This window comes from Nerophis lumbriciformis, linkage group LG06 (genome assembly GCF_033978685.3).
Source record: "Nerophis lumbriciformis linkage group LG06, RoL_Nlum_v2.1, whole genome shotgun sequence".
Lineage (NCBI taxonomy): Eukaryota > Metazoa > Chordata > Actinopteri > Syngnathiformes > Syngnathidae > Nerophis > Nerophis lumbriciformis.
Genome location: NC_084553.2, coordinates 8,753,451 through 8,778,762, shown reverse-complemented (window position 1 = coordinate 8,778,762; position 25,312 = coordinate 8,753,451). Strand labels below are relative to the sequence as shown.

The window sequence follows — 25,312 nt, the reverse complement described above, 5'->3', positions numbered from 1 at the left end:
CATGTATGAAGTTTTCATATGTCAGGATGGCTGAGTGGTCTAAGCTGCCAGACTCAAGGTCACACCTTCCCTGCTTGGGAATTCTGGTCTCCAGTTGGAGGCGTGGGTTCAAATCCCACTTCTGACAATAAAGTTTTAGGACAAAATTTGAAATCTGTTTTGAATTGTCTTACCCTGAGATTGAATGGCTGTAGTCTCCTTGTCCACAAACAAACATTTGTTATTCATTATTCCCTCATAGTAGTAGTGGTAGTAGTAGTGTGTTTACATGTAGTTTGCTGTGTGATGTTGTCTTTTCCTCTTTCAGGGCTATTCAACTACATCATGAAGAGGGCCACAGTTTCAAGAGCCAAACACTCAGGGGCCGGACATCAAAATGTGGATGTTTCGTCAGAAAGTTCCAGCGTGTGCAGCTAGTTAAATGAAGAAGCTAACTAAATATGACATGAAGCTGCACTTTAGCTCAGCTGTGTTTGATATGTGCTTTTGCTGCCACCTAGTGTCTACTTTTCAGTCTGTGCAGCAAAAGGACAGTGTCAGAAGTGGGATTCGAACCCACGCCTCCAACCGGAGACCAGAATTCCCAAGCAGGGAAGTTGTGACCTTGAGTCTGGCGCCTTAGACCGCTCGGCCATCATGACAGTTAAGAAGCAACACATTCACAACTGAGAGCAGTCTTTGTACAGTAAGTGATTGTTTTATTTTGGTTTATTATGGTTAGTTTGTATGTTCTTTTTTGTCATAACCCCCCCCCCCCCCCCCCAAAACTTAGTTTTTTTCTGGCAAATATAAAAAATATGCAGTATTTTCCCCAAAAGGGAAATATTTGATGTGAAGTAATTGGAGCCTTCAATAGGTCAATAATTTATAACAACATTGATTTTGATTTTTTTCTATTTTTTGAGCAATGACAGTTCAAAAATAAATAAAAATCACACTAAAATTCTTGGGGATCCAAAAGGGTCCCACTCATAAGTCATACATTTTTTTTACTTTCAACTTTTAAATCACTAAATCAACTTAAGATACATGTGTCGATTATATGTTTTTATATATATATATTTTTTTTTTTAAATTATATATTTGTCATAGAAAAATATTTTCTAGTGTAGAGTGTCTACTTTTAAGTCTGTGCAGTATAAATTAAGTAAAACATCAACACAGTATTTGTTTTCCTTTTTTTTGTTAAAATCCTTTGCTTTTTTGAGATTAAGGTTAAAAAGAACACCTAAAACATTGGGAACACATTCCTAAAATCACATTTTGATTTAAAGTTAATGAAAAAATAAATATGCTTCAAAATCATTGCAACTTTTTACACAACTTTCTGTCAAAACTGCTGCAAATTGAAGTATTTTAGGACACAACAAACACAAAGAAATAGACGGTGAAATTCTGACAAATGACAGGAAGTTGCTCTTATTTTCCAAACTTTAACTTTGCCCCAAAAGGTGAATGTCAGAAGTGGGATTTGAACCCACGCCTCCAACTGGAGACCAGAATCCCCAAGCGGGGAAGGTGTGACCTTGAGTCTGGCGCCTTAGACCACTCGGCCATCCTGACATATGAGAAGAAGCCCATCAACAACTGAGAGCAGACGTTGTACAGTAAGTGATTGTTTTATTTTGGTTGATCATGGTTAGTTTGTATGTTCTTTTTTGTCATAAAAAAACGCAAACACTTATTTTTTTCCGGCAAACACAAAAAATATTCAATATTTTCCCCTTAAAGTGGAATATTTGATGTAAAGTAATTGTAGCCTTCAATATTTTAATAATTCATAACATTTATTATGATTCATTACTATTTTTTGAGCAATGATAGATTAAATATTCCACTTTTAGGGGGAAATATTGCATATTTTATGTGTTTGCCATAAAAAAACTTTTTTTTCTATGCCAAAAAAAAAATAAAAAAATAAAAATATACATATATATATATATGTATACTGGAACTTATAATCAACAAATGGATCTTAAGTTGATTTAGAGATCTTAAAGTTGAAAGTAAAAAAAAAAAATGTATGACTTATTTTAACACTTTTGTGAGTGGGACTCTTTTGGATCCCCGAGAATTTTAGTGCGATTTTTATTTATTTTTTTAAACTTTAATTGTTAAAAAAATAAGAAATGAATACAAATTAATGTTGTTATGATTTATTGACCTATTGAAGGCTCCAATTACTTCACATCGAATATTCCACTTTTAGGGGGAAATATTGCATAGTTTGAAGGAAAAAAGGAAAACAAATACTGTGTTGATGTTTTACTTAATTTATACTGCACAGACTTAAAAGTAGACACTCGACACTAGAAAATATCTTTCTATGATAAATATATAATTTAAAAATCAAAAAAATATACAAAAACATATAATCGACACATGTATCTTAAGTTGATTTAGCGATTTAAAAGTTGAAAGTAAAAAAAATATGTATGACTTATTTTAACACTTTTATGAGTGGGACCCTTTTGGATCCCCGAGAATTTTAGTGTATTTTTTTTTAAACTGTCATTAATCAAAAAATAATAAAGAACAAAATCAATGTTGTTATAAATTATTGACCTATTGAAGGCTCCAATTACTTCACATCAAATATTCCACTTTTAGTGGAAAATATCGAATATTTAGTGTGTTTGCCATAAACAACTTTTGTTTTTAATGACAAAAATAGAATTAATCAAACAAAAAATATATAAAAACTTATAATCGACAAATGGATCTGAAGTTGATCTAGAGATTTAAATGTTAAAAGTTAAATAAATAAATAATGTATGGCTTATTTTAACACTTTTATGAAAAAGAAGATACAAACTAACCATAATAAACCAAAATAAAACAATCACTTACTGTACAAAGTCTAATCTCAGTTGTCTATGTGTTGCTTCTTAACTGTCAGGATGGCCGAGCGATCTAAGGCGCCAGACTCAAGGTCACAACTTCCCTGCTTGGGAATTCTGGTCTCCGGTTGGAGGCTTGGGTTCAAATCCCACTTCTGACACTGTCCTTTTGCTGCACAGACTGAAAAGTAGACACTAGGTGGCAGCAAAAGCACATAACAAACACAGCTGAGCTAAAGTGCAGCTTCATGTCATATTTAGTTAGCTTCTTCATGTTGTTAACTAGCTGCACACGCTGGAACTTTCTGACGAAACATCCACATTTTGATGTCCGGCCCCTAAGTGTTTGGCTCTTGAAACTGTGGCCCTCTTCATGATGTAGTTGAATAGCCCTGAAATAGAAAAAGACAACATCACACAGCAAACTACATGTAAAGACACTACTACTACCACTACTACTATGAGGGAATAATGAATAACAAATGTTTGTTTGTGGACAAGGAGACTACAGCCATTCAATCTCAGGGTAAGACAATTCAAAACAGATTTCAAACTTTGTCCTAAAACTTTATTGTCAGAAGTGGGATTTGAACCCACGCCTCCAACTGGAGACCAGAATTCCCAAGCAGGGAAGGTGTGACCTTGAGTCTGGCGCCTTAGACCACTCGGCCATCCTGACATATGAAAACTACATACATATATGACCTAGTAAACATGCAGCATCTACATGTTAGAGATTTTCCTAACTTTAACTTTGCCCCAAAAGTACAATGTCAGAAGTGGGATTTGAACCCACGCCTCCAACTGGAGACCAGAATCCCCAAGCAGGGAAGGTGTGACCTTGAGTCTGGCGCCTTAGACCGCTCGGCCATCCTGACATATGAGAAGATACCCATCAGCAACTGAGAGCAAACTTTGTACAGTTAGTGATTGTTTTCTTTTGGTTTACTATGGTTGTTTGTATGTTCTTATTTGTCATAAAAAAAAACCAAAACTTATTTTTTTTCTGTCAAAAGTAGAATATTTGATGTGAAGTAATTGGAGCTTTCAATAGGTCAGTAATTCATAACAACATTATTATTTTTTGAGCAATGACAGTTAAAAAAAATACAAATAATAAAAATTACACCAAAATTCTTGAGGATCCAAAAGGGTCCCACCCATACAAGTGTTAAAATAAGTAATACATTATTTATTTTTTTTAACTTTTAACATTTAAATATGTACTGTAGATCAAGTTCAGATCCATTTGTTGATTATAAGTTTTTATCTTTTTTTTTTTTTTTTTAATTCTATTGTTATCATTAAAAAAAATTTTTGTTATAGCAAACACACAAACTATGCAATATGTTCCCCTAAAAGTGGAATATTTGATGTGAAGTAATTGGAGCCTTCAATATGTCAATAATTTATAACAACATTAATTTGTATTCATTTCTTATTTTTTGAGCAATTAAAGTTTAAAATGATAAATACAAATCACACTAAAATTATCGGGGATCCAAAAAGTCCCACTCATAAAAGTGTTAAAATAATTCATACATTTTTTTTTTTTTACTTTCAACTTTTAAATCTCTAAATCAACTTAAGATCCATTTGTTGATTATAAGTTTTAGTATATATATATATATATATATATATATATATATATATATATATATATATATGTGTGTGTGTATATAAAATTTTATTTTATTTTTATTTATTTTTTTGTCATAGAAAAAAAAGGTTTTTTTATGGCAAACACATAAAATATGCAATATTTCCCCCTAAAAGTGGAATATTTAATCTATCATTGCTCAAAAAATAGTAATGAATCATAATAAATGTTGTTATGAATTATTGACATATTGAAGGCTCCGATTACTTCACATCAAATATTCCACTTTTAGGGGAAAATATTGAATATTTTTTATGTTTGCCGGAAAAAAAACTTTTTTTTCTATGACAAAAAAAAAATAAAATAAAAAAATAAATAAATAAAAAAAAAAAAAAAAAAAAATATATATATATATATATATATATATATATATATATATATATATACTAAAACTTATAATCAACAAATGGAACTTAAGTTGATTTAGAGATTTAAAAGTTGAAAGTTAAAAAAAAAATGGATGACTTATTTTAACACTTTTAAAGTTAAAGTTAAAGTACCAATGATTGTCACACACACACTAGGTGTGGCAAGATTATTCTCTGCATTTGACCCATCACCCTTGATCACCCCCTGGGAGGTGAGGGGAGCAGTGGGCAGCAGCGGTGGCCGCGCCCGGGAATCATTTTTGGTGATTTAACCCCCAATTCCAACCCTTGATGCTGAGTGCCAAGCAGGGAGGTAATGGGTCCCATTTTTATAGTCTTTGGTATGACTCGGCCGGGATTTGAACTCACAACCTACCGATCTCAGGGGGGACACTCTAACTACTAGGCCACTGAGTAGGTTATGAGTGGGACTCTTTGGATCCCCGATAATTTTAATGTTATTTTTATTTGTTATTTTAAACTTTAATTGCTCAAAAAATAAGAAATCAATAAAAATTAATGTTGTTATAAATAACTTACCTATTGAAGGCTCCAATTACTTCACATCAAATATTCCACTTTTAGGGGGAAATATTGCATTGTTTGTGTGTTTCCTATAACAATTTTTTTTTTAATGATATCAAAAGAATTAAACAAACAAAAAAATAGATAACAACTTTTAATCGACAAATGGATCTCAACCTGATCTACATATTTAAATGTTAAAAGTTAAAAAAATAAATAATGTATGACTTATTTTAACACTTGTATGGGTGGGACCCTTTTGGATCCCCGAGAATTTTAGTGTAATTTTTTATTTTTTTATTTTTTTTAACTGTCATGGCTCAAAAAATAATAATGTTGTTATGAATTACTGACCTATTGAAAGTTCCAATTACTTCTTATCAAATATTCTACTTTTGACAGAAAAAAACCAAGTTTTGGGGGGGTTTTTATGACAAAAAAGAACATACAAACAACCCTAATAAACCAAAATAAAACAATCACTTACTGTACAAAGTCTGCTCTCAGTTGTTGATGTACTGCTTCTTAACTGTCAGGATGGCCGAGTGGTCTAAGGCGCCAGACTCAAGGTCACACCTTCCCTTCTTGGGGATTCTGGTCTCCAGTTGGAGGCGTGGGTTCAAATCCCACTTCTGACATTGAACTTTTGGGGCAAAGTTAAAGTTTGGAAAATCTCTAACATGTAGATGCTGCATGTTTACTAGGTCATACATGTGAATAGTTGCTATATGTCAGGATGGCCGAGTGGTCTAAGGCGCCAGACTCAAGGTCGCACCTTCCATGCTTGGGAATTCTGTTCTCCAGTTGGAGGCGTGGGTTCAAATTCCACTTCTGACAATAAAGTTTTAGGACAAAGTTTGAAATCTGTTTTGAATTCTCTTACCCTGAGATTGAATGGCTGTAGTCTCCTTGTCCACAAACAAACATTTGTTGTTCATTATTCCCTCATAGTAGTAGTAGTAGTGGTAGTGTGTTTACATGTTGTTTGCTGTGTGATGTTGTCTCTTCCTATTTCAGGGCTATTCAACTACATCATGAAGAGGGCCACAGTTTCAAGAGCCAAACACTCAGGGGCCGGACATCAAAATGTGGAATATTTGATGTGAAGTAATTGGAGCTTTCAATAGGTCAGTAATTCATAACAACATTATTATTTTTTGAGCAATGACAGTTGAAAAAAAAAAAAAAAAAATCACACTAAAATTCTCGGGGATCCAAAAGGGTCCCACTCATAAAAGTGTTAGAATATGTCATTCTTTTTTTTTTTTTACTTTCAACTTTTAAATAGCTAAATCAACTTAAGATTTAGTCGATTATAAGTTTTGTATATTTTTTAGTTTTTTTTAAATTATATATTTGTCATAGAAAAATATTTTCTAGTGTCGAGTGTCTACTTTTAAGTCTGTGCAGTATAAAATAAGTAAAACATCAACACAGTATTTGTTTTCCTTTTTTTTGTTAAAATCCTGTGCTTTTTGAGATTAAGATTAAAAAGAACACCTAAAACATTGGGAACACATTCCTAAAATCACATTTTGATTTTGATGTTCTTTTTTGTCATAAAAAAACCCCCAAAACTTAGTTTTTTCTGGCAAACATAAAAAATATTCAATATTTTCCCCTAAAAGTGGAATATTTGATGTGAAGTAAATTGAGCCTTCAATATTTCAATAATTCATAACAACATTTATTATGATTCATTATTATTTTTTGAGCAATGATAGTTTAAATATTCCACTTTTAGGGGGAAATATTGCATATTTTATGTGTTTGCCATAAAAAAACGTTTTTTTCCTATGGCAAAAAATAAAATAAAAAAATAAAAAAATAATTATATATATATATATATATATATATATATATATATATATATATATATATATATATATATATATATATATATATATATATATATATATATATATACAGGTATATATATATATATATATATATATATATATATATATATATATATATATATATATATATATATATTTACTAAAACTTATAATCAACAAATGGAACTTAAGTTGATTTAGAGAATTAAAAGTTGAAAGTTAAAAAAAAAAATGTATGACTTATTTTAACACTTTTATGAGTGGGACTCTTTGGATCCCCGGTCATTTTTTGTGTGATTTGTATTTATTATTTTAAACTTTAATTGCTCAAAAAATAAGAAATTAATAAAAATTAATGTTGTTATAAATTATTGACATATTGAAGGCTCCAATTACTTCACATCAAATATTCCACTTTTAGGGGGAAATATAGCATAGTTTGTGTGTTTCCTATAACAATTTTTTTTTTTAATGATATCAAAAGAATTAAACAAACAAACAAATAGATAACAACTTTTAATCGACAAATGGATCTGAACTTGATCTACATATTTAAATGTTAAAAGTTAAAAAAATAAATAATGTATGACTTATTTTAACACTTCTATGGGTGGGACCCTTTTGGATCCCCGAGAATTTTAGTGTAATTTTTTATTTTTTTATTTTTTTTAACTGTCATGGCTCAAAAAATAATAATGTTGTTTTGAATTACTGACCTATTGAAAGCTCCAATTACTTCACATCAAATATTCTACTTTTGACAGAAAAAAATAAGTTTTGGGGTGTTTTTTATGACAAAAAAGAACATACAAACAACCATAATGAACCAAAAGAAAACAATCACTTACTGTACAAAGTCTGCTCTCAGTTGTTGATGTACTGCTTCATAACTGTCAGGATGGCCGAGTGGTCTAAGGCGCCAGACTCAAGGTCACACCTTCCCTGCTTGGGGATTCTGGTCTCCAGTTGGAGGCGTGGGTTCAAATCCCACTTCTGACATTGAACTTTTGGGGCAAAGTTAAAGTTTGGAAAATCTCTAACATGTAGATGCTGCATGTTTACTAGGTCATTCATGTGAATAGTTGTTATATGTCAGGATTGCCGAGTGGTCTAAGGTGCCAGACTCAAGGTCACACCTTCCCTGCTTGGGAATTCTGGTCTCCAGTTGGAGGCGTGGGTTCAAATCCCACTTCTGACAATAAAGTTTTAGGACAAAGTTTGAAATCCGTTTTAAATTGTCTTATGAATGGCTGTAGTCTCCTTGTCCACAAACAGACATTTGTTATTCATTATTCCCTCATAGTAGTAGTAGTAGTAGTAGTAGTGTGTTTACATGTTGTTTGCTATGTGATGTTGTCTCTTCCTATTTCAGGGCTATTCAACTACATCATGAAGAGGGCCACAGTTTCAAGAGCCAAACACTTAGGGGCCGGACATCAAAATGTGGATGTTTCGTCAGAAAGTTCCAGCGTGTGCAGCTAGTTAACAACATGAAGAAGCTAACTAAATATGACATGAAGCTGCACTTTAGCTCAGCTGTGTTTGTTATGTGCTTTTGCTGCCACCTAGTGTCTACTTTTCAGTCTGTGCAGCAAAAGGTCAGTGTCAGAAGTGGAATTTGAACCCACGCCTCCAACTGGAGACCAGAATTCCCAAGCAGGGAAGGTGTGACCTTGAGTCTGGCGCCTTAGACCGCTCGGCCATCCTGACAGTTAAGAAGCAACACATCAACAACTGAGAGCAGACTTTGTACAGTGAGTGATTGTTTTATTTTGGTTTATTATGGTTAGTTTGTGTGTTCTTTTTTGTCATAAAAAACCCCCCAAAACTTAGTTTTTTCTGGCAAATATAAAAAATATGCAGTATTTTCCCCAAAAGTGGAATATTTGATGTGAAGTAATTGGAGCCTTCAATAGGTCAGTAATTTATAACAACATTGATTTTGATTCTTTATTATTTTTTGATTAATGACAGTTTCAAAATAAATAAAAATCACACTAAAATTCTCGGGGATCCAAAAGGGTCCCACTCATAAAAGTGTTAAAATAAGTCATATATTTTTTTTTTACTTTCAACTTTTAAATCGCTAAATCAACTTAAGATACATGTGTCGATTATAAGTTTTTGTATAAATATATATATTTTTATTTTTTTATTATGTATTTGTCATAGAAAAATATTTTCTAGTGTCTACTTTTAAGTCTGTGCAGTATAAAATAAGTAAAACATCAACACAGTATTTGTTTTCCTTTTTTTTGTTAAAATCCTGTCATATAAATTACTGACCTATTGAAGGCTCCAATTACTTCACATCAAATATTCCACTTTTGGTTGTTTGTATGTTCTTTTTTGTCATAAAAAAAACCCAAAACATAGTTCTTTTCTGTCAAAAGTAGAATATTTGATGTGAAGTAATTGTAGCTTTCAATAGGTCAGTAATTCATAACAACATTATTATTTTTTGAGCAATGCCAGACTCAAGGTCACACCTTCCCTGCTTGGGGATTCTGGTCTCCAGTTGGAGGCGTGGGTTCAAATCCCACTTCTGACACTATCCTTTTGCTGCACAGACTGAAAAGTAGACACTAGGTGGCAGCAAAAGCACATAACAAACACAGCTGAGCTAAAGTGCAGCTTCATGTCATATTTAGTTAGCTTCTTCATGTTGTTAACTAGCTGTACATGCTGGAACTTTCTGACGAAACATCCACATTTTGATGTCCGGCCCCTGAGTGTTTGGCTCTTGAAACTGCGGCCCTCTTCATGATGTAGTTGAATAGCCCTGAAAAAGGAAGAGACAACATCACACAGCAAACAACATGTAAACACACCACTACTACTACTACTACTATGAGGGAATAATGAATAACAAATGTTTGTTTGTGGACAAGGAGACTACAGCCATTCAATCTCAGGGTAAGAGAATTCAAAACAGATTTACAACTTTGCCCTAAAACTTTAATTTCAGAAGTGGGAGTTGAACCCACGCCTCCAACTGGAGACCAGAATTCCCAAGCAGGGAAGGTGTGACCTTGAGTCTGGTGCCTTAGACCACTCGGCCATCCTGACATATGACAACTATTTACATGTATGACCTAGTAAACATGCAGCATCTACATGTTAGAGATTTTCAAAACTTTAACTTTGCCCCAATAGTTCAATGTCAGAAGTGGGATTGGAACCCACGCCTCCAGCTGGAGACCAGAATTCCCAAGCAGGGAAGGTGTGACCTTGAGTCTGGAGCCTTAGATCGCTCGGCCATCCTGACAGTTAAGTCGCAAGAAGCAGATCATCAACAACTGAGAGCAGACTTTGTACAGTAAGTGATTGTTTTCTTTTGGTTTATTATGGTTGTTTGTATGTTCTTTTTTGTCATTAAAAAAAAAACCAAATGTTGTTTTTTTCTGTCATAGAAGTGTTAAAATAAGTCAAACATTATTTCTTTTTTTTAACTTTTAAATATGTAGATCAAGTTCAGATCCATTTGTCGATTATAAGTTTGTATCTATTTTTTTGTTTGTTTAATTCTATTGTCATTAAAAAGAATAGTTTTTTATAGCAAACACACAAGCTATGCAATATTTCCCCCTAAAAGTGGAATATTTGATGTGAAGTAATTGGAGCCTTCAATTGGTCAATGAATCATAATTAATTATTTTTTATTCATTTCTTATTTTTTGAGCAATTAAAGGATAAAAAAAAAAAAAAAAAAAATCACACTAAAATTCTCGTCCTCTGTGTCATTAACAATAATTACACCCAAAAAAATCTAATGTCAGAAGTGGGATTTGAACCCACGCCTCCAACTGGAGACCAGAATTCCCAAGCAGGGAAGGTGTGACCTTGAGTCTGGCACCTTAGACCACTCGGCCATCCTGACATATGAAATCCCCCTACATTTACTACTAATACTGCTACCACTACTACTACTACTACAACTACTACTACTAGTACTACTACTACTACTACGAGGGAATAATGAAGAGCAAATCAATGATTAAAGTGACAAGATGACCACTCGGCCATCCTGATATATGACAACAACTTACATGTATGACCTAGTAAACATGCAGCATCTACATGTTAGACATGTTGAAGTGTGATGATAATATCTCATGGTTTCTCATTTACGGCTATAGATAGTTGTTTTACCCTTTTCAAGTGTAAAACATACACAGAGAATGTCTGAAACTTGTGGACGACAGAGCAGACAGACATCTGTCTCCATCTTGGAAGTATGCTAACTGTTCCCATGACAACAACCTAATGTTCGCATGCTAGCATTTTATGCTAACTTTTTGGCTTCAATCAATCACTCCACCGACACTCTACCAACCAACATGCACTCTGCTCTCATGAAACGTCTCTTAAATTTTTTTTTTTAAACTAGCACATTCATACATTTTACTAGCAAGTAAATACATTTAATAAAAAAGTAATTACCTTGGTGATTTAGTTACTATTTTGGTAAAGTAACATGTAACTATAATGAATTACTTTTTTAAAGTATTTTTCCGATGAGTTGTAATGTAGTATATAAACATTTAGCAACACACCAGCATCTTCACTTCCTATTTAACTTCATTTATATATTCATTTAATGTTTTTTTTATACAAGGTAACACAATTTTAAACTGATTTTAAATCATTAATAATAATTGATAACAAAAAGTATAAGAAGTGGGATTCTGACAGGTAAAAAGCGGCACATCAACAACTGAGAGCAGATATTGTACAGTAAGTGTACGTTGTCATATGTCAGGATGGCCGAGTGGTCTAAGGCGCCAGACTCAAGGTCACACCTTCCCTGCTTGGGAATTCTGGTCTCCAGTTGGAGGCGTGGGTTCAAATCCCACTTCTGACATTGAACTTTTGGGGCAAAGTTAAAAGTTTGGAAAATAAGAGCAACTTCCTGTCATTTGACAGAAAGTTGTGTAAAAAGTTGCAATGATTTTGAAGCATACTTATTTTTTCATTAACTTTAAATCAAAATGTGATTTTATGAATGTGTTTCCAATGTTTTAGTCCTTCTTTTTAACTTTAATCTCAAAAAGCATAGGATTTTAACAAAAAAAGGACAACAAATACTGTATTGATGTTTTACTTATTTTATACTGCACAGACTTAAAAGTAGACACTCGACACTAGAAAGTATTTTTCTTTGACAAAAATATAATTAAAAAAGCAAAAAAAATATACAAAAACTTATAATAAACATGTGTATTTTAAGTTGATTTAGCTATTTAAAAGTTGAAAGTTAAAAAAAAAAGCATGAATAATTTTAACACTTTTATGAGTGGGACCCATTTGGATCCCCGAGAATTTTAGTGTGATATTTTTTTTTTTTTTAAACTGTCATTAATCAAAAAATAATAAAGAATCAAAATCAATGTTGTTATAAATGATTGACCTATTGAAGGCTCCAATTACTTCACATCAAATATTCCACTTTTAGGGGGAAATATTGCATATTTTGTGTGTTTGCCATAAAAAAAACTATTTTTTAAATGAAAAAAATGTAATTAAAAAAACAAAAAAACATATACAAATTTAAAATCAACAAATGGATCTAAAGTTGATTTAGACATTTAAAAGTTGAAAGTTAAAAAAAAAGATTAATATATGACTTATTTTAACACTTTTATGAGTGGGACCCTTTTGGATCCCCGAGAATTTTAGTGTGATTTGGGTTTTTTTTAAACTGTCATTGCTCAAAAAATAATAATGAATCAAAATCAATGTTGTTATAAATTGTTGACCTATTGAAGGCTCCAATTACTTCACATCAAATATTCCACTTTTAGGGGAAAATATTGCATATTTTGTGTGTTTGCCATTAAAAAAACATTTTTAAAATTTTAATTTTAAATTAATTTTAAATGACAAAAATATAATTAAAAAAACAACAAAAAATATAAAAATTGACAAATCGGTTTTAAGTTGATTTTGAGATTTAAAAATTGAAAGTAAAGAAAAAAAAATTTATGACTTATTTTAACATTTTTATGAGTGGGACCCATTTGGATCCCTGAGAATTTTGGTGTGATTTTTGTTTTTTTAAACTGTCATTAATCAAAAAATAATAATGATTCAAAATCAATGTTGTTATAAATTATAGACATATTGAAGGCTCCAATTACTTCAAATGAAATATTCCACTTTTAGGGTGAAATATTGCATATTTTGTGTGTTTATATTAGCTTCTCAAGGCCGTAACTACAGCAGGGACATGTCCTCTGTGTCATTAACAATAATTACACCCAAAAAAATCTAATGTCAGAAGTGGGATTTGAACCCACGCCTCCAACTGGAGACCAGAATTCCCAAGCTGGGAAGGTGTGACCTTGAGTCTGGCGCCTTAGACCGCTCGGCCATCCTGACATATGACAGCCCCCTACATGTATTACTAATACTACTACTGCTACTACTACTACTACTACTACTACGAGGGAATAATGAACAATGAAGAGCAAATCAATGATTAAAGTGACAAGATGACCCTTCGGCCATCCTGACATATGACAACAACTTACATGTATGACCTAGTAAACATGCAGCATCTACATGTTAGACATGTTGAAGTGTGATGATAATATCTCATGGTTTCTCATTTACGGCTATAGATAGTTGTTTTACCCTTTTCAAGTGTAAAACATACACAGAGAATGTCTGAAATTTGTGGACGACAGAGCAGTTTCCATCTTGGAAGTATGCTAACTGTTCCCAAGATAACAACCTAATGTTAACATGCATTTTATGCTAACTTTTTGGCTTCAATCAATCACTCCACCGACACTCTACTAACCAACACTTTAAATCAAAATGTGATTTTAGGAATGTGTTCCCAATGTCTTAGGTGTTCTTTTTAACCTTAATCTCAAAAAGCACAGGATTTTAACCAAAAAAAAGGAAAACAAATACTGTATTTATGTTTTACTTATTTTATACTGCACATACTTAAAAGTAGACACTCGACACTAGAAACAATTTTTCTACGACAAAAATATAATTAAAAAAGCAAAAAAATATACAAAAACCTATAATCAACAAATTTATCTTAAGTTGATTTAGTGATTTAAAAGTTGAAAGTAAAAAAAACAACATATGACTTATTTTAACACTTTTATGAGTGGGACCCTTTTGGATCCCCGAGAATTTTAGTGTGATTTTTTTTTTTTAAACTGTCATTAAATGATAACCAAAAGTATAATGTCAGAAGTGGGATTCTGACAGGTAAAAAGTGGCACATCAACAACTGAGAGCAGATATTGTACAGTAAGTGTATGCTGTCATATATCAGGATGGCCGAGTGGTCTAAGGCGCCAGACTCAAGGTCACACCTTCCCTGCTTGGGGATTCTGGTCTCCAGTTGGAGGCGTGGGTTCAAATCCCACTTCTGACATTGAACTTTTGGGGCAAAGTTAAAGTTTGGAAAATAAGACCATCTTCCTGTCATATAAAATAATTCTGCCGTCATTTTCTTTGTGTTTTTGTGTTATAATTTTAAATCAAAATGTGATTTTAGGAATTTTTACCCAATGGTTTCTCATTTACCAAGAAAATATACTGCTATAGATAGTTGTCAACAATTCAAGATGGACAAACTCTTTTCAAGTGTAAAACATACACAGAGAATTGAGTTGTTGAAGTGTGGTGATAATATCTTGATCTGAAAAAGCACAGAATGTTAACAAAAAAGGAAAACAAAGGTGCTAAATAAGTCAAACATTATTATTATTTATTTTACTTTTAACATTTAAATCTCTAGATCAACTTCAGATCCATTTGTCGATTATAAGGTTTTATATATATATATATATATATATATATATATATATATATATATATATATATATATATATATATATATATATATATATATTATTATTTTTTTATTTTATTTTTTTATTTATTTTAAATTCTATTTTTGTCCTAAATTGTTTTTTTATGGCAAACACACACAATATGCAATATTTCCCCCTAAAAGTGGAATATTTGATGTAGTAGAATATTTGATGTAGTAGAACTTCACCGTCTATTTCTTTGTGTTTGTTGTGTCCTATAATACTTAAATTCGCAGCAGTTTTTACAGAAAGTTGTGTCAAAACAAATACTGTATTGATGTTTTACTTATTTTATACAGCACAGACTTAAAAGTAGACACTACACACTACAAAGTATTTTTCTATGACAAAAATATAATTTAAAAAAATATACATATACAAAAACTTATAATCAACATGTGTATCTTAAGTTGATTTAGCGATTTAAAAGTTGAAAGTAAAAAAAAAAAAGACTTATTTTAACACTTTTATGAGTGGGACCCTTTTGGATCCCCGAGAATTTTAGTGTGATTTTTATTTTATTTTTAACTGTCATTGCTCAAAAAATAATAATGAATACAAATCATTGTTGTTATAAATTATTGACCTATTGAATGCTCCAATTACTTCACATCAAATATTCAATTTTTAGGGGAAAATATTGCATATTTAGTGTGTTTGCTATAAAAAAAAAACTATTTTTTTAATGACAAAAATAGAATTAAAAAAATATATATATATATAAAAATTGACAAATCGGTCTTAAGTTGAGTTTGAGATTTAAAAATTGAAAGTAAAGAAAAAAAATATGACTTATTTTAACACTTTTATGAGTGGGACCCATTTGGATCCCTGAGAATTTTGGTGTGATTTTTGTTTTTTTAAACTGTCATTAATCAAATAATAATAATGAATCAAAATCAATGTTGTTACAAATGATTGACCTATTGAAGGCTCCAATTACTTCACATCAAATATTCCACCTTTAGGGGAAAATATTGCATATTTTGTGTGTTTGCCATTAAAAAAACGTTTTTTTTTAAATGACAAAAATAGAATTAAAAAAACAAAAAAATATATAAAAATTGACAAATCGGTCTTAAGTTGATTTTGAGATTTAAAAATTGAAAGTAAAGAAAAAAAAATGTATGTTTTATTTTCACACTTTTATGAGTGGGACCCATTTGGATCCCTGAGAATTTTGGTGTGATTTTTGTTTTTTTAAACTGTCATTAATCAAAAAATAATAATGAATCAAAATAAATGTTGTTATAAATTATTGACATATTGAAGGCTCCAATTACTTCACATCAAATATTCCACTTTTAGGGTGAAATATTGCATATTTTGTGTGTTTATATTAGCTTCTCATTTGCGTAACTACACCAGGGACATGTCCTCTGTGTCATTAATAATAATTACACCTAAAAAAATCTAATGTCAGAAGTGGGATTCGAACCCACGCCTCCAACTGGAGACCAGAATTCCCAAGCAGGGAAGGTGTGACCTTGAGTCTGGCGCCTTAGACCGCTCGGCCATCCTGACATATGACAGCATACACTTACTGTACAATATCTGCTCTCAGTTGTTGATGTGCCGCGTTTTACCTGTCAGAATCCCACTTCTGACATTATACTTTTTGTTATCATTTAAAGACAGTTTAAAAAAAAAAAAATCACACTACAATTATCGGGGATCCAAAAGGGTCCCACTCATAAAAGTGTTAAAATAAGTCTTTTTTTTTTTTTTTTACTTTCAACTTTTAAATCACTAAATCAACTTAAGATCAATTTGTTGATTATACATGTACATCTACATGTATGAGTAAACAAAAAAATTAAAATAAAACATAAATGACAAAATAAGCTAAAATCAGGAGTAAATATAAAAATTAAGATTTTAATTAAATTTATTAATTAAATTGTAGTAATTAAAATCAAAACATTTATTAAAGGTAAAGACAAAACACAAGCAGTTTTTTCACAAAGTTACAATAAAAGTTGGAATCATTTTGAGGCTTATTTAATTTTCAGTAGCATTAAGCTAAATTAAAAAAAATTAAATTAAAAACAGAAACAAAACCGAAAATAAAAATAAAATTGAAAATACAAATAAAGTAAATATAAAACACACACTTTATGTGTTTTATTTGATTGTACGTTAGTTATTATGACATTATTATTTAAAATGTGCTAATAGTCATTTAATTTGAGGGTTCAGTTGAACATTGATTTGAGGTTTGAGTTTACCATTACATCAAAATATAAAAATAGATTAAAAAATGTAATAATAAATAAATTAAATTAAATAAAAAAACTAAGATAAACATCCAAAAACTAAGATTTTAATTAAAAATAAAAACGTTTCATAAAATAAAATGAAAACCAGAAATAAAAGTAAAAATAAAAAATAGATACTTTTTTTAAATAAAAAACAGGAATAAACATAAAATTAAGATTAATTATTACACATTTAAAAAAGCAAAACATTTATTAAAAGAAAAAACAAAACAGTAGTAGTAGTAGTAGTCGTAGTGGTAGTCGGAGTAGTAGTAGTAGTTGTAGTATTAGTAGTAGTAGTAGTAATAGTCGTAGTAGTAGTAGTATTAGTAGTCGTAGTCATAGTCGTGGTCGTAGTAGTACTAGTAGTCATAGTAGTAGTAGTAGTAGTAGTAGTCATAGTAGTAGTAGTAGTAGTAGTAGTAGTAGTATTAGTAGTCGTAGTCGTAGTAGTACTAGTAGTCATAGTAGTAGTAGTAGTAGTTGTAGTAGTAGTCATAGAAGTAGTAGTAGTAGTCATAGTAGTAGTAGTAGTAATAGTAGTAGTAGTAGTAGTACTACTAATAAAGAAATATACATTTAATAAAAAACTAAGGAAAACATCCAAAATCTAAGATTTTAATTAAAAATAAAAACATTTCATAAAACAAAATGAAAATCAGAAATCAAAGTAAAAATTAAAATTAAAACATAAATAAAAAAACGTAATAAAAACAGGAATAAACATAAAAATTAAGATTAAATATTAAACATTTAAAAAAGCAAAACATTTATTAAAAGTAAAAACAAAACAGTAGTAGTAGTAGTCGTAGTGGTAGTCGGAGTAGTAGTAGTAGTAGTAGTATTAGTAGTAGAAGTAGTGGTTGTATTATTGGTAGTAGTATTAGTAGTAGAAGTAGTAGTTGTATTATTGGTAGTAGAAGTAGTAATAGTCGCAGTGGTAGTAGTAGTAGTAGTAGTAGTAGTAGTAGTAATAGTAGTAGTAGTAGCCGTAGTAGTAGTAGTAGTAGATGCTGCATGTTTACTAGGTCATACATGTAGGTTGTTGTCATGTGTCAGGATGGCCGAGTGGTCATCTTGTCACTTGTCATTTGCTCTTCATTATTCCCTCGTAGTAGTAGTAGTAGTAGTAGTAGTAGTAGATGCTGCATGTTTACTAGGTCATACATTTAAGTTGTTGTCATGTGTCAGGATGGCCGAGTGCTCCTCTTGTCACTTTAATCATTGATTTGTTCTTCATTATTCCCTCGTAGTAGTAGTAGTAGTAGTAGTAGTAGTAGTAGTAGTAGTAGTAGTAGTAGTAGTAGTAGTAGTAGTAGTAGTAGTAAGTAGTAGTAGTAGATGCTGCATGTTTACTAGGTCATACATGAAGGTTGTTGTCATATGTCAGAATGGCCGAGTGGTCTAAGGCGCCAGACTCAAGGTCACTGCTTGGGAATTCTGGTCTCCAGTTGGAGGCGTGGGTTCAAATCCCACTTCTGACATTCACCTTTTGGGTTACATTTTGAAATCTGTTCTGAATTGTCTTACCCTGTATACAAAAAGATGAAATAAAAATATAAAGACTAGGAAGTGAAGACGTTGCTGTTTGTGTAAATGTTTATATACTACTTAAGCAGTCTTTGGAACATTACTTTGACAAAGTCATTATACTCTCTCATTACTTTCCCACAAAAGTAAGTTTCAGACATTCTCTGTGTTTGTATAGTAGTCATTTTTCTTCATCACAAAAATGTCATGTCAGAAGTGGGACTTGAACCCACGCCTCCAACTGGAGACCAGAATCCCCAAGCAGAGAAGGTGTGACCTTGAGTCTGGCGCCTTAGACCACTCGGCCATCCTGACATATGGCAATCACCTGGATGTAAAAGCCATGAGGGAATATCATCACACTTCAACATCTCTAACATGTAAATGCTGCCTGTTTACTAGGTCACACATGTAAGTTGTCACTTTAATCATTGAATTGTTGTTCATTATTCCCTCATAGTAGTAGTAGTAGTAGTACTAGTAGTAGTAGTAGTAGTAGTAGTGTTTGCTGTTGCCTCTTCCTATTTCAGAGCTATTCAACTACATCATGAAGAGGGCCACAGTTTCAAGAGCCAAATACTCAGGGGCCGGACATCAAAATGTGGATGTTTCGTCAGAAAGTTCCTCCGCAGGTTATATTCCTTTGAGACTTTGTTTAGTTAACTACAAAGTACACACTTCGGCTTTCACTCCGCACTGTCAATAAATGCATTATTATGCCCTCGCTACTCGCTTCCAGCGCGCGCAGCTAGTTAACAGTGTGAAGAAGATAGCTAACATGAAAAGCATAAAAGGTCATTGTCAGAAGTGGGATTTGAACCCACGCCTCCAAATGGAGACCAGAATTCCCAAGCAGGGAAGGTGTGACCTTGAGTCTGGCGCCTTAGACCACTCGGCCATCCTGACATATGACAACTACTGACATGTATGATCTAGTAAACAAAAAAATAAAAACAAAACATAAATAACATATAAGCTAAAAACAGGAATAAACATAAAAATTAAGATTTTAATTAAATTAATTAATTGAATTGTAGTAATTAAAATCAAAACATTTATTAAAGGTAAAAACAAAACACAGAAATAAATGTAAAAATTTGAATTAAAACAATCATAAAAATAAAAACAAAAATGAAAACAGAAGCAGATTTTGGGGGGAATTGTTGTGACATAGAAGGTGTGAATTTGTAGCAGATTTTTCACAAAGTTACAGTAAAAGTTGGAATAATTTTGAGGCTTATTTAATTTTCAGTAGCATTAAGCTAAATAAAAAATTAAAATTAAAACAGAAACAAAACCGAAAATAAAAATAAAATTTAAAATACAAATAAAGTAAATAAAAAACACACACTTTATGTGTTTTATTTGATTGTACGTTAGTTATTATGACATTATTATTTAAAATGTGCTAATAGTCATTTAATTTGAGGGTTCATTTGAACATTGATATGAGGTTTGAGTTTACCATTACATCAAAATATAAAAATAGATTAAAAAATGTAATAATAAATAAATACAATTCAATAAAAAACTAAGAAAAACATCCAAAAACTAAGATTTTAATTAAAAATAAAAACGTTTCATAAAATAAAATGAAAACCAGAAATAAAAGTAAAAATTAAAATTAAAACATAGATACATTTTTTTAATTAAAAAAAACTGGAATAAACATAAAATTAAGATTAAATATTAAACATTTAAAAAAGCAAAACATATATTAAAAGTAAAAACAAAACAGTAGTAGTAGTAGTCGTAGTGGTAGTCGGAGTAGTAGTAGTAGTAGTTGTAGTATTAGTAGTAGTAGTAGTAGTAGGTGTCCTGCTGGCCCCACTATGGACTGGACTCTTACTATTATGTTGGATCCACTATGGACTGGACTCTCACAATATTATGTCAGACCCACTCGACATCCATTGCTTTCGGTCTCCCCTAGAGGGGGGGGGGTTACCCACATATGCGGTCCTCTCCAAGGTTTCTCATAGTCATTCACATCGACGTCCCACTGGGGTGAGTTTTTCCTTGCCCGTATGTGGGCTTTGTACCGAGGATGTCGTTGTGGCTTGTGCAGCCTTTTGAGACACTTGTGATTTAGGGCTATATAAATAAAGATTGATTGATTGATTGATAGTAGTCGTAGTAGTAGTATTAGTAGTCGTAGTCGTAGTAGTAGTAGTAGTAGTAGTAGCAGTAGTACTACTACTACTAATAAAGAAATACAAATTTAATAAAAAACTAAGGAAAACATCCAAAATCTAAGATTTTAATTAAAAATAAAAACATTTCATAAAACAAAATGAAAACCAGAAATAAAAGTAAAAATTAAAATCAAAACATAAATAAAAAAACCTTAATAAAAACAGGAATAAACATAAAAATTAAGATTAAATATTAAACATTTAAAAAAGCAAAACATTTATTAAAAGTAAAAACAAAACATTTGTAGTAGTAGTAGTAGTACATACATGTGAGTTGTTGTCATATGTCAGGATGGCCGAGTGGTCATCTTGTCACTTTAATCATTGATTTGTTCTTCATTATTCCCTCGTAGTAGTAGTAGTAGTAGTAGTAATAGTAGTAGTAGTAGTAGTAGTAGTAGTAGTAGTAGTAGTAGTAGTAGTAGTAGTAGTAGCAGCATTAGCATTAGTATTAGTACATGTAGGTTGTTGTCATATGTCAGGATGGCCGAGTGGTCTAAGGCGCCAGACTCAAGGTCACACCTTCCCTGCTTGGGTATTCTGGTCTCCAGTTGGAGGCGTGGGTTCAAATCCCACTTCTGACAAAGACCTTTTGAGTTACATTTTGAAATCTGTTCTGAATTGTCTTACCCTGTATACAAAAAAATTAAATAAAAATATAAAGACTAGGAAGTGAAGACGCTGCTGTTTGTGTAAATGTTTATATACGACTTTAGCAGTCTTTGGAACATTACTTTGACAAAGTCATTATACTCTCTCATTACTTTCCCACAAAAGTAAGTTTCAGACATTCTCTGTGTTTGTTTTACACTTGAAAAGTCTTCAGCCTTCTTGAACTGTTGACAGCCATCTATAGTAGTCATTTTTCTTCATCACAAAAATGTCATGTCAGAAGTGGCATTTGAACCCACGCCTCCAAATGGAGACCAGAATTCTCAAACAGGGAAGGTGTGACCTTGAGTCTGGCGCCTTAGACCACTCGGCCATCCTGACATATGGCCATCACCTGGATGTAAAAGCCATGAGGGAATATCATCACACTTCAACATCTCTAACTGCCTGTTTACTAGGTCACACATGTAAGTTGTCACTTTAATCATTGAATTGTTGTTCATTATTCCCTCATAGTAGTAGTAGTAGTAGTAGTAGTACTAGTAGTAGTAGTAGTAGTAGTAGTGTTTGCTGGTGCCTCTTCCTATTTCAGGGCTATTCAACTACATCATGAAGAGGGCCACAGTTTCAAGAGCCAAACACTCAGGGGCCGGACATCAAAATGTGGATGTTTCGTCAGAAAGTTCCTCCGCAGGTTATATTCCTTTGAGACTTTGTTTAGTTAACTACAAAGTACACACTTCGGCTTTCACTCCGGACTGTCAATTAATGCATTATTATGCCCTCGCTACTCGCTTCCAGCGCGCGCAGCTAGTTAACAGTGTGAAGAAGATAGCTAACATGAAAAGCATAAAAGGTCATTGTCAGAAGTGGGATTTGAACCCACGCCTCCAACTGGAGACCAGAATTCCCAAGCAGGGAAGGTGTGACCTTGAGTCTGGCGCCTTAGACCACTCGGCCATCCTGACATATGACGACAATCTACATGTATGACCTGGTAAACAAAAAAATAAAAACAAAACATAAATAACAAATGAGCTAAAAACAGGTATAAACATAAAAATTAAGATTTTAATAAAATTAATTAATCAAATTGTAGTAATTAAAATCAAAACATTTATTAAAGGTAAAAACAAAACACAGAAATAAATGTAAAAATTTGAATTAAATCAATAATAAAAATAAAAACGAAAATGAAAACAGAAGCAGATTTTTGGGGGAATTGTTGTGACATAGAAGGTTTGAATTTGCAGCAGATTTTTCACAAAGTTACAGTAAAAGTTGGAATAATTTTGAGGCTTATTTAATTTTCAGTAGCATTAAGCTAAATAAAAAATTAAAATAAAATTTAAAAAAAAAAACGAAAATAAAAATAAAATTGAAAATACAAATAAAATTTAAAAAAAAAATAAATAAATTGTGTTTCATTTGATTGTAAGTTAGTTATTATTACATTATTATTTAAAATGTGCTAACAGTATTTTCATTTGAGGGTTCATTTGAACATTGATTTGAGGTATGAGTTTACATGATATCAAAATAAAAAATAGATCAAAAATGAAATAAAAAATAAATTAAAAAATAAAATGAAAACAAAAGAAAACCTCAAAAACTAAGATTTTTAGTAAAAATAAAAATTTTTTTAATCAAATTAAAATTAAAACCAAAAAATGTAATTTAAATTAAAACATGAATAAAAAATAAATTAAAAACAGGAATAAAAAATAAAAAAATAAGATTTTGGATTTTTTTTTTTAAGAATTATACAAAAATACAAGTAAAAATTAAAATTAAAAAAATGTATAAAAATAAAAACAAACGAATATTTTGGTGGGGAATTGTTAAGACACAGAATATTTGAATTTGTAGCAGTTTTTTCACAAAGTTACGGTAAAAGTTGGAATAATTTTGAGGCTTATTTCATTTTCAGTAGCATTAAGCTACATTTAAAAAAAAGTATTAAAACAGAAACAAAACTGAAAATACAAATAGAATTGAAAATACAAATATAGTAAATAAAAAACACACATTTTTTGTGTTTTATTTGATTGTTCGTTAGTTATTATTACATTATTAGTTAAAATGTGCAAACAGTAATTTCATTTGAGGGTTCATTTTGACATTGATTTGAGGTATGAGTTTACCTTTATTTCAAAATTAAAAAAAATAGATGAAAAATTAAATAAAAAATGAACAAAAATAAAATGAAAACAAAGGAAAACATCAAAACTAATATTTTAATTAAGAATAAAAACATTTCATAAAATTAAAATTAAAACCAAAAATGTTAATTAAAATTAAAACATAAATAAAAATGTAATAAAAACAGGAATAAACATAAAAAATTGGTGGGCAATTGTTAAGAAACAGAATATTTCAATTTGTAGCAGTTTTTTCACAAAGTTACGGTAAAAGTTGGAATAATTTTGAGGCTTATTAAATTTTCAAATGTCCATTATTAGTTAAAAAGTAATTTAATTTGAGGGTACATTTAAACATTGATTTGAAGTATGAGTTTACATGATAGTTTACATGATGAAAAAATTATAAAAAATGTAATTAAAAATTAATAAAAATAAAATGAAAACAAAGGAAAACATCAAAAACTAAGATTTTAAATAAAAACATTTTAATAAAATTAAAATGAATACCAAAAATTTAAATTTAAATTAAAACATGAATACATTTTTTTTTTTATAAAAACAGGAATAAACATAAAATATAAGATTTTCTTCTTTTTTTTTAATTATACAAAAGTAAAAGTAAAAATAAAATTACAAAATTAATAAAAATAAAAACAAAAATGAAAATAAAAGCATATTTTTGGGGGGAATTTTTGTGACATACAATGTTTGAATTTGTAGCAGTTTTTTCACAAAGCTACGGTAAAAGTTGGAATAATTTTGAAGCTTATTGAATTTTCAATAGCATTAAGCTAAATAAGAAAAATAAAATAAAAACAGAAACAAAACCGAAAATAAAAATAGTAAATAAAAATACTATCCTAAAATACTATTTATAACATTTGCTAGCTCTTAGTGGCGTTCTTTTGTTTTAAAAAAAATAATAATAATTTGGAGCAGTCAGCATTAAAACATTGCATCGAGGGTTCCAAACTATATATATAAAGAGATGATATTTATTATTAAATATAGAAAAAAAAACAACCAGTTTAGGTTAATAGGCTAAATGATCTAAATTATTGTTTACTAATACATCTATTTTTTGTTTACTAGTAATAATAATAATAATAATAATAATAATAATAATAATAGATTGTATTTGTAAAAAGCACTTTACATTGAGTAAACAACCTCAAAGTGCTACAGTGTATTAAAAAAATAAAAATAAAAAGATAATAAAGAATAAATAAAAATAAAAACTAAAACAGCCAAATAGCTAGAACTAGTATGCATATACCAAAAAAAAAAGAAAGGCTTTTTTAAAAAGAAGGGTTTTTAAGCCTTTTTCAAAAGTATCCACAGTCTGTGGTGCCCTAAGGTGGTCAGGGAGAGCGTTCCACAGACTGAAAAGACTAAAAGCTGAGGGCAGTGGACAGAAAATGGCTGCCGTGCCGCACTTTGGAGACCGTGACCCCTAAATGGGCTCTAATCTCTAATGAGGGCCCAGAAAAAAACGAAG

General features: G+C 30.8%; 22 non-coding genes across 22 annotated transcripts; 9 read left to right on the top strand and 13 right to left on the bottom strand.

Annotated features, from left to right (window-relative positions):
- The first annotated feature begins 20 nt into the window (after nucleotides 1–20).
- trnal-caa (transfer RNA leucine (anticodon CAA)) lies at nucleotides 21–127 on the top strand. The gene is made up of 2 exons: nucleotides 21–58; nucleotides 82–127. It is a non-coding gene; the product is annotated as a tRNA-Leu (tRNA).
- Nucleotides 128–534: 407 nt separating this feature from the next.
- On the bottom strand, nucleotides 535–641 carry trnal-caa (transfer RNA leucine (anticodon CAA)). Its single transcript has 2 exons — nucleotides 604–641; nucleotides 535–580 (listed from the first exon to the last, which is right to left on the bottom strand). It is a non-coding gene; the product is annotated as a tRNA-Leu (tRNA).
- Nucleotides 642–1,456: 815 nt separating this feature from the next.
- trnal-caa (transfer RNA leucine (anticodon CAA)) lies at nucleotides 1,457–1,563 on the bottom strand. The gene is made up of 2 exons: nucleotides 1,526–1,563; nucleotides 1,457–1,502 (listed from the first exon to the last, which is right to left on the bottom strand). It is a non-coding gene; the product is annotated as a tRNA-Leu (tRNA).
- Nucleotides 1,564–3,412: 1,849 nt separating this feature from the next.
- Nucleotides 3,413–3,519, bottom strand: trnal-caa (transfer RNA leucine (anticodon CAA)). The gene is made up of 2 exons: nucleotides 3,482–3,519; nucleotides 3,413–3,458 (listed from the first exon to the last, which is right to left on the bottom strand). It is a non-coding gene; the product is annotated as a tRNA-Leu (tRNA).
- Nucleotides 3,520–3,611: 92 nt separating this feature from the next.
- On the bottom strand, nucleotides 3,612–3,718 carry trnal-caa (transfer RNA leucine (anticodon CAA)). The gene is made up of 2 exons: nucleotides 3,681–3,718; nucleotides 3,612–3,657 (listed from the first exon to the last, which is right to left on the bottom strand). It is a non-coding gene; the product is annotated as a tRNA-Leu (tRNA).
- Nucleotides 3,719–5,924: 2,206 nt separating this feature from the next.
- Nucleotides 5,925–6,031, top strand: trnal-caa (transfer RNA leucine (anticodon CAA)). Its single transcript has 2 exons — nucleotides 5,925–5,962; nucleotides 5,986–6,031. It is a non-coding gene; the product is annotated as a tRNA-Leu (tRNA).
- A 92-nt stretch (nucleotides 6,032–6,123) lies between these two features.
- trnal-caa (transfer RNA leucine (anticodon CAA)) lies at nucleotides 6,124–6,230 on the top strand. The gene is made up of 2 exons: nucleotides 6,124–6,161; nucleotides 6,196–6,230. It is a non-coding gene; the product is annotated as a tRNA-Leu (tRNA).
- Nucleotides 6,231–8,123: 1,893 nt separating this feature from the next.
- trnal-caa (transfer RNA leucine (anticodon CAA)) lies at nucleotides 8,124–8,230 on the top strand. Its single transcript has 2 exons — nucleotides 8,124–8,161; nucleotides 8,185–8,230. It is a non-coding gene; the product is annotated as a tRNA-Leu (tRNA).
- A 92-nt stretch (nucleotides 8,231–8,322) lies between these two features.
- Nucleotides 8,323–8,429, top strand: trnal-caa (transfer RNA leucine (anticodon CAA)). Its single transcript has 2 exons — nucleotides 8,323–8,360; nucleotides 8,384–8,429. It is a non-coding gene; the product is annotated as a tRNA-Leu (tRNA).
- A 405-nt stretch (nucleotides 8,430–8,834) lies between these two features.
- On the bottom strand, nucleotides 8,835–8,941 carry trnal-caa (transfer RNA leucine (anticodon CAA)). Its single transcript has 2 exons — nucleotides 8,904–8,941; nucleotides 8,835–8,880 (listed from the first exon to the last, which is right to left on the bottom strand). It is a non-coding gene; the product is annotated as a tRNA-Leu (tRNA).
- Nucleotides 8,942–10,193: 1,252 nt separating this feature from the next.
- Nucleotides 10,194–10,300, bottom strand: trnal-caa (transfer RNA leucine (anticodon CAA)). Its single transcript has 2 exons — nucleotides 10,263–10,300; nucleotides 10,194–10,239 (listed from the first exon to the last, which is right to left on the bottom strand). It is a non-coding gene; the product is annotated as a tRNA-Leu (tRNA).
- A 704-nt stretch (nucleotides 10,301–11,004) lies between these two features.
- Nucleotides 11,005–11,111, bottom strand: trnal-caa (transfer RNA leucine (anticodon CAA)). Its single transcript has 2 exons — nucleotides 11,074–11,111; nucleotides 11,005–11,050 (listed from the first exon to the last, which is right to left on the bottom strand). It is a non-coding gene; the product is annotated as a tRNA-Leu (tRNA).
- Nucleotides 11,112–11,988: 877 nt separating this feature from the next.
- On the top strand, nucleotides 11,989–12,095 carry trnal-caa (transfer RNA leucine (anticodon CAA)). The gene is made up of 2 exons: nucleotides 11,989–12,026; nucleotides 12,050–12,095. It is a non-coding gene; the product is annotated as a tRNA-Leu (tRNA).
- A 1,410-nt stretch (nucleotides 12,096–13,505) lies between these two features.
- trnal-caa (transfer RNA leucine (anticodon CAA)) lies at nucleotides 13,506–13,612 on the bottom strand. The gene is made up of 2 exons: nucleotides 13,575–13,612; nucleotides 13,506–13,551 (listed from the first exon to the last, which is right to left on the bottom strand). It is a non-coding gene; the product is annotated as a tRNA-Leu (tRNA).
- Nucleotides 13,613–14,526: 914 nt separating this feature from the next.
- trnal-caa (transfer RNA leucine (anticodon CAA)) lies at nucleotides 14,527–14,633 on the top strand. The gene is made up of 2 exons: nucleotides 14,527–14,564; nucleotides 14,588–14,633. It is a non-coding gene; the product is annotated as a tRNA-Leu (tRNA).
- A 1,859-nt stretch (nucleotides 14,634–16,492) lies between these two features.
- trnal-caa (transfer RNA leucine (anticodon CAA)) lies at nucleotides 16,493–16,599 on the bottom strand. Its single transcript has 2 exons — nucleotides 16,562–16,599; nucleotides 16,493–16,538 (listed from the first exon to the last, which is right to left on the bottom strand). It is a non-coding gene; the product is annotated as a tRNA-Leu (tRNA).
- A 2,119-nt stretch (nucleotides 16,600–18,718) lies between these two features.
- trnal-caa (transfer RNA leucine (anticodon CAA)) lies at nucleotides 18,719–18,817 on the top strand. The gene is given in 2 exon segments: nucleotides 18,719–18,756; nucleotides 18,772–18,817. It is a non-coding gene; the product is annotated as a tRNA-Leu (tRNA).
- Nucleotides 18,818–19,071: 254 nt separating this feature from the next.
- On the bottom strand, nucleotides 19,072–19,178 carry trnal-caa (transfer RNA leucine (anticodon CAA)). The gene is made up of 2 exons: nucleotides 19,141–19,178; nucleotides 19,072–19,117 (listed from the first exon to the last, which is right to left on the bottom strand). It is a non-coding gene; the product is annotated as a tRNA-Leu (tRNA).
- Nucleotides 19,179–19,662: 484 nt separating this feature from the next.
- On the bottom strand, nucleotides 19,663–19,769 carry trnal-caa (transfer RNA leucine (anticodon CAA)). Its single transcript has 2 exons — nucleotides 19,732–19,769; nucleotides 19,663–19,708 (listed from the first exon to the last, which is right to left on the bottom strand). It is a non-coding gene; the product is annotated as a tRNA-Leu (tRNA).
- Nucleotides 19,770–21,535: 1,766 nt separating this feature from the next.
- On the top strand, nucleotides 21,536–21,642 carry trnal-caa (transfer RNA leucine (anticodon CAA)). The gene is made up of 2 exons: nucleotides 21,536–21,573; nucleotides 21,597–21,642. It is a non-coding gene; the product is annotated as a tRNA-Leu (tRNA).
- A 302-nt stretch (nucleotides 21,643–21,944) lies between these two features.
- On the bottom strand, nucleotides 21,945–22,051 carry trnal-caa (transfer RNA leucine (anticodon CAA)). Its single transcript has 2 exons — nucleotides 22,014–22,051; nucleotides 21,945–21,990 (listed from the first exon to the last, which is right to left on the bottom strand). It is a non-coding gene; the product is annotated as a tRNA-Leu (tRNA).
- Nucleotides 22,052–22,531: 480 nt separating this feature from the next.
- Nucleotides 22,532–22,638, bottom strand: trnal-caa (transfer RNA leucine (anticodon CAA)). Its single transcript has 2 exons — nucleotides 22,601–22,638; nucleotides 22,532–22,577 (listed from the first exon to the last, which is right to left on the bottom strand). It is a non-coding gene; the product is annotated as a tRNA-Leu (tRNA).
- Between the last annotated feature and the right edge of the window lie 2,674 nt (nucleotides 22,639–25,312).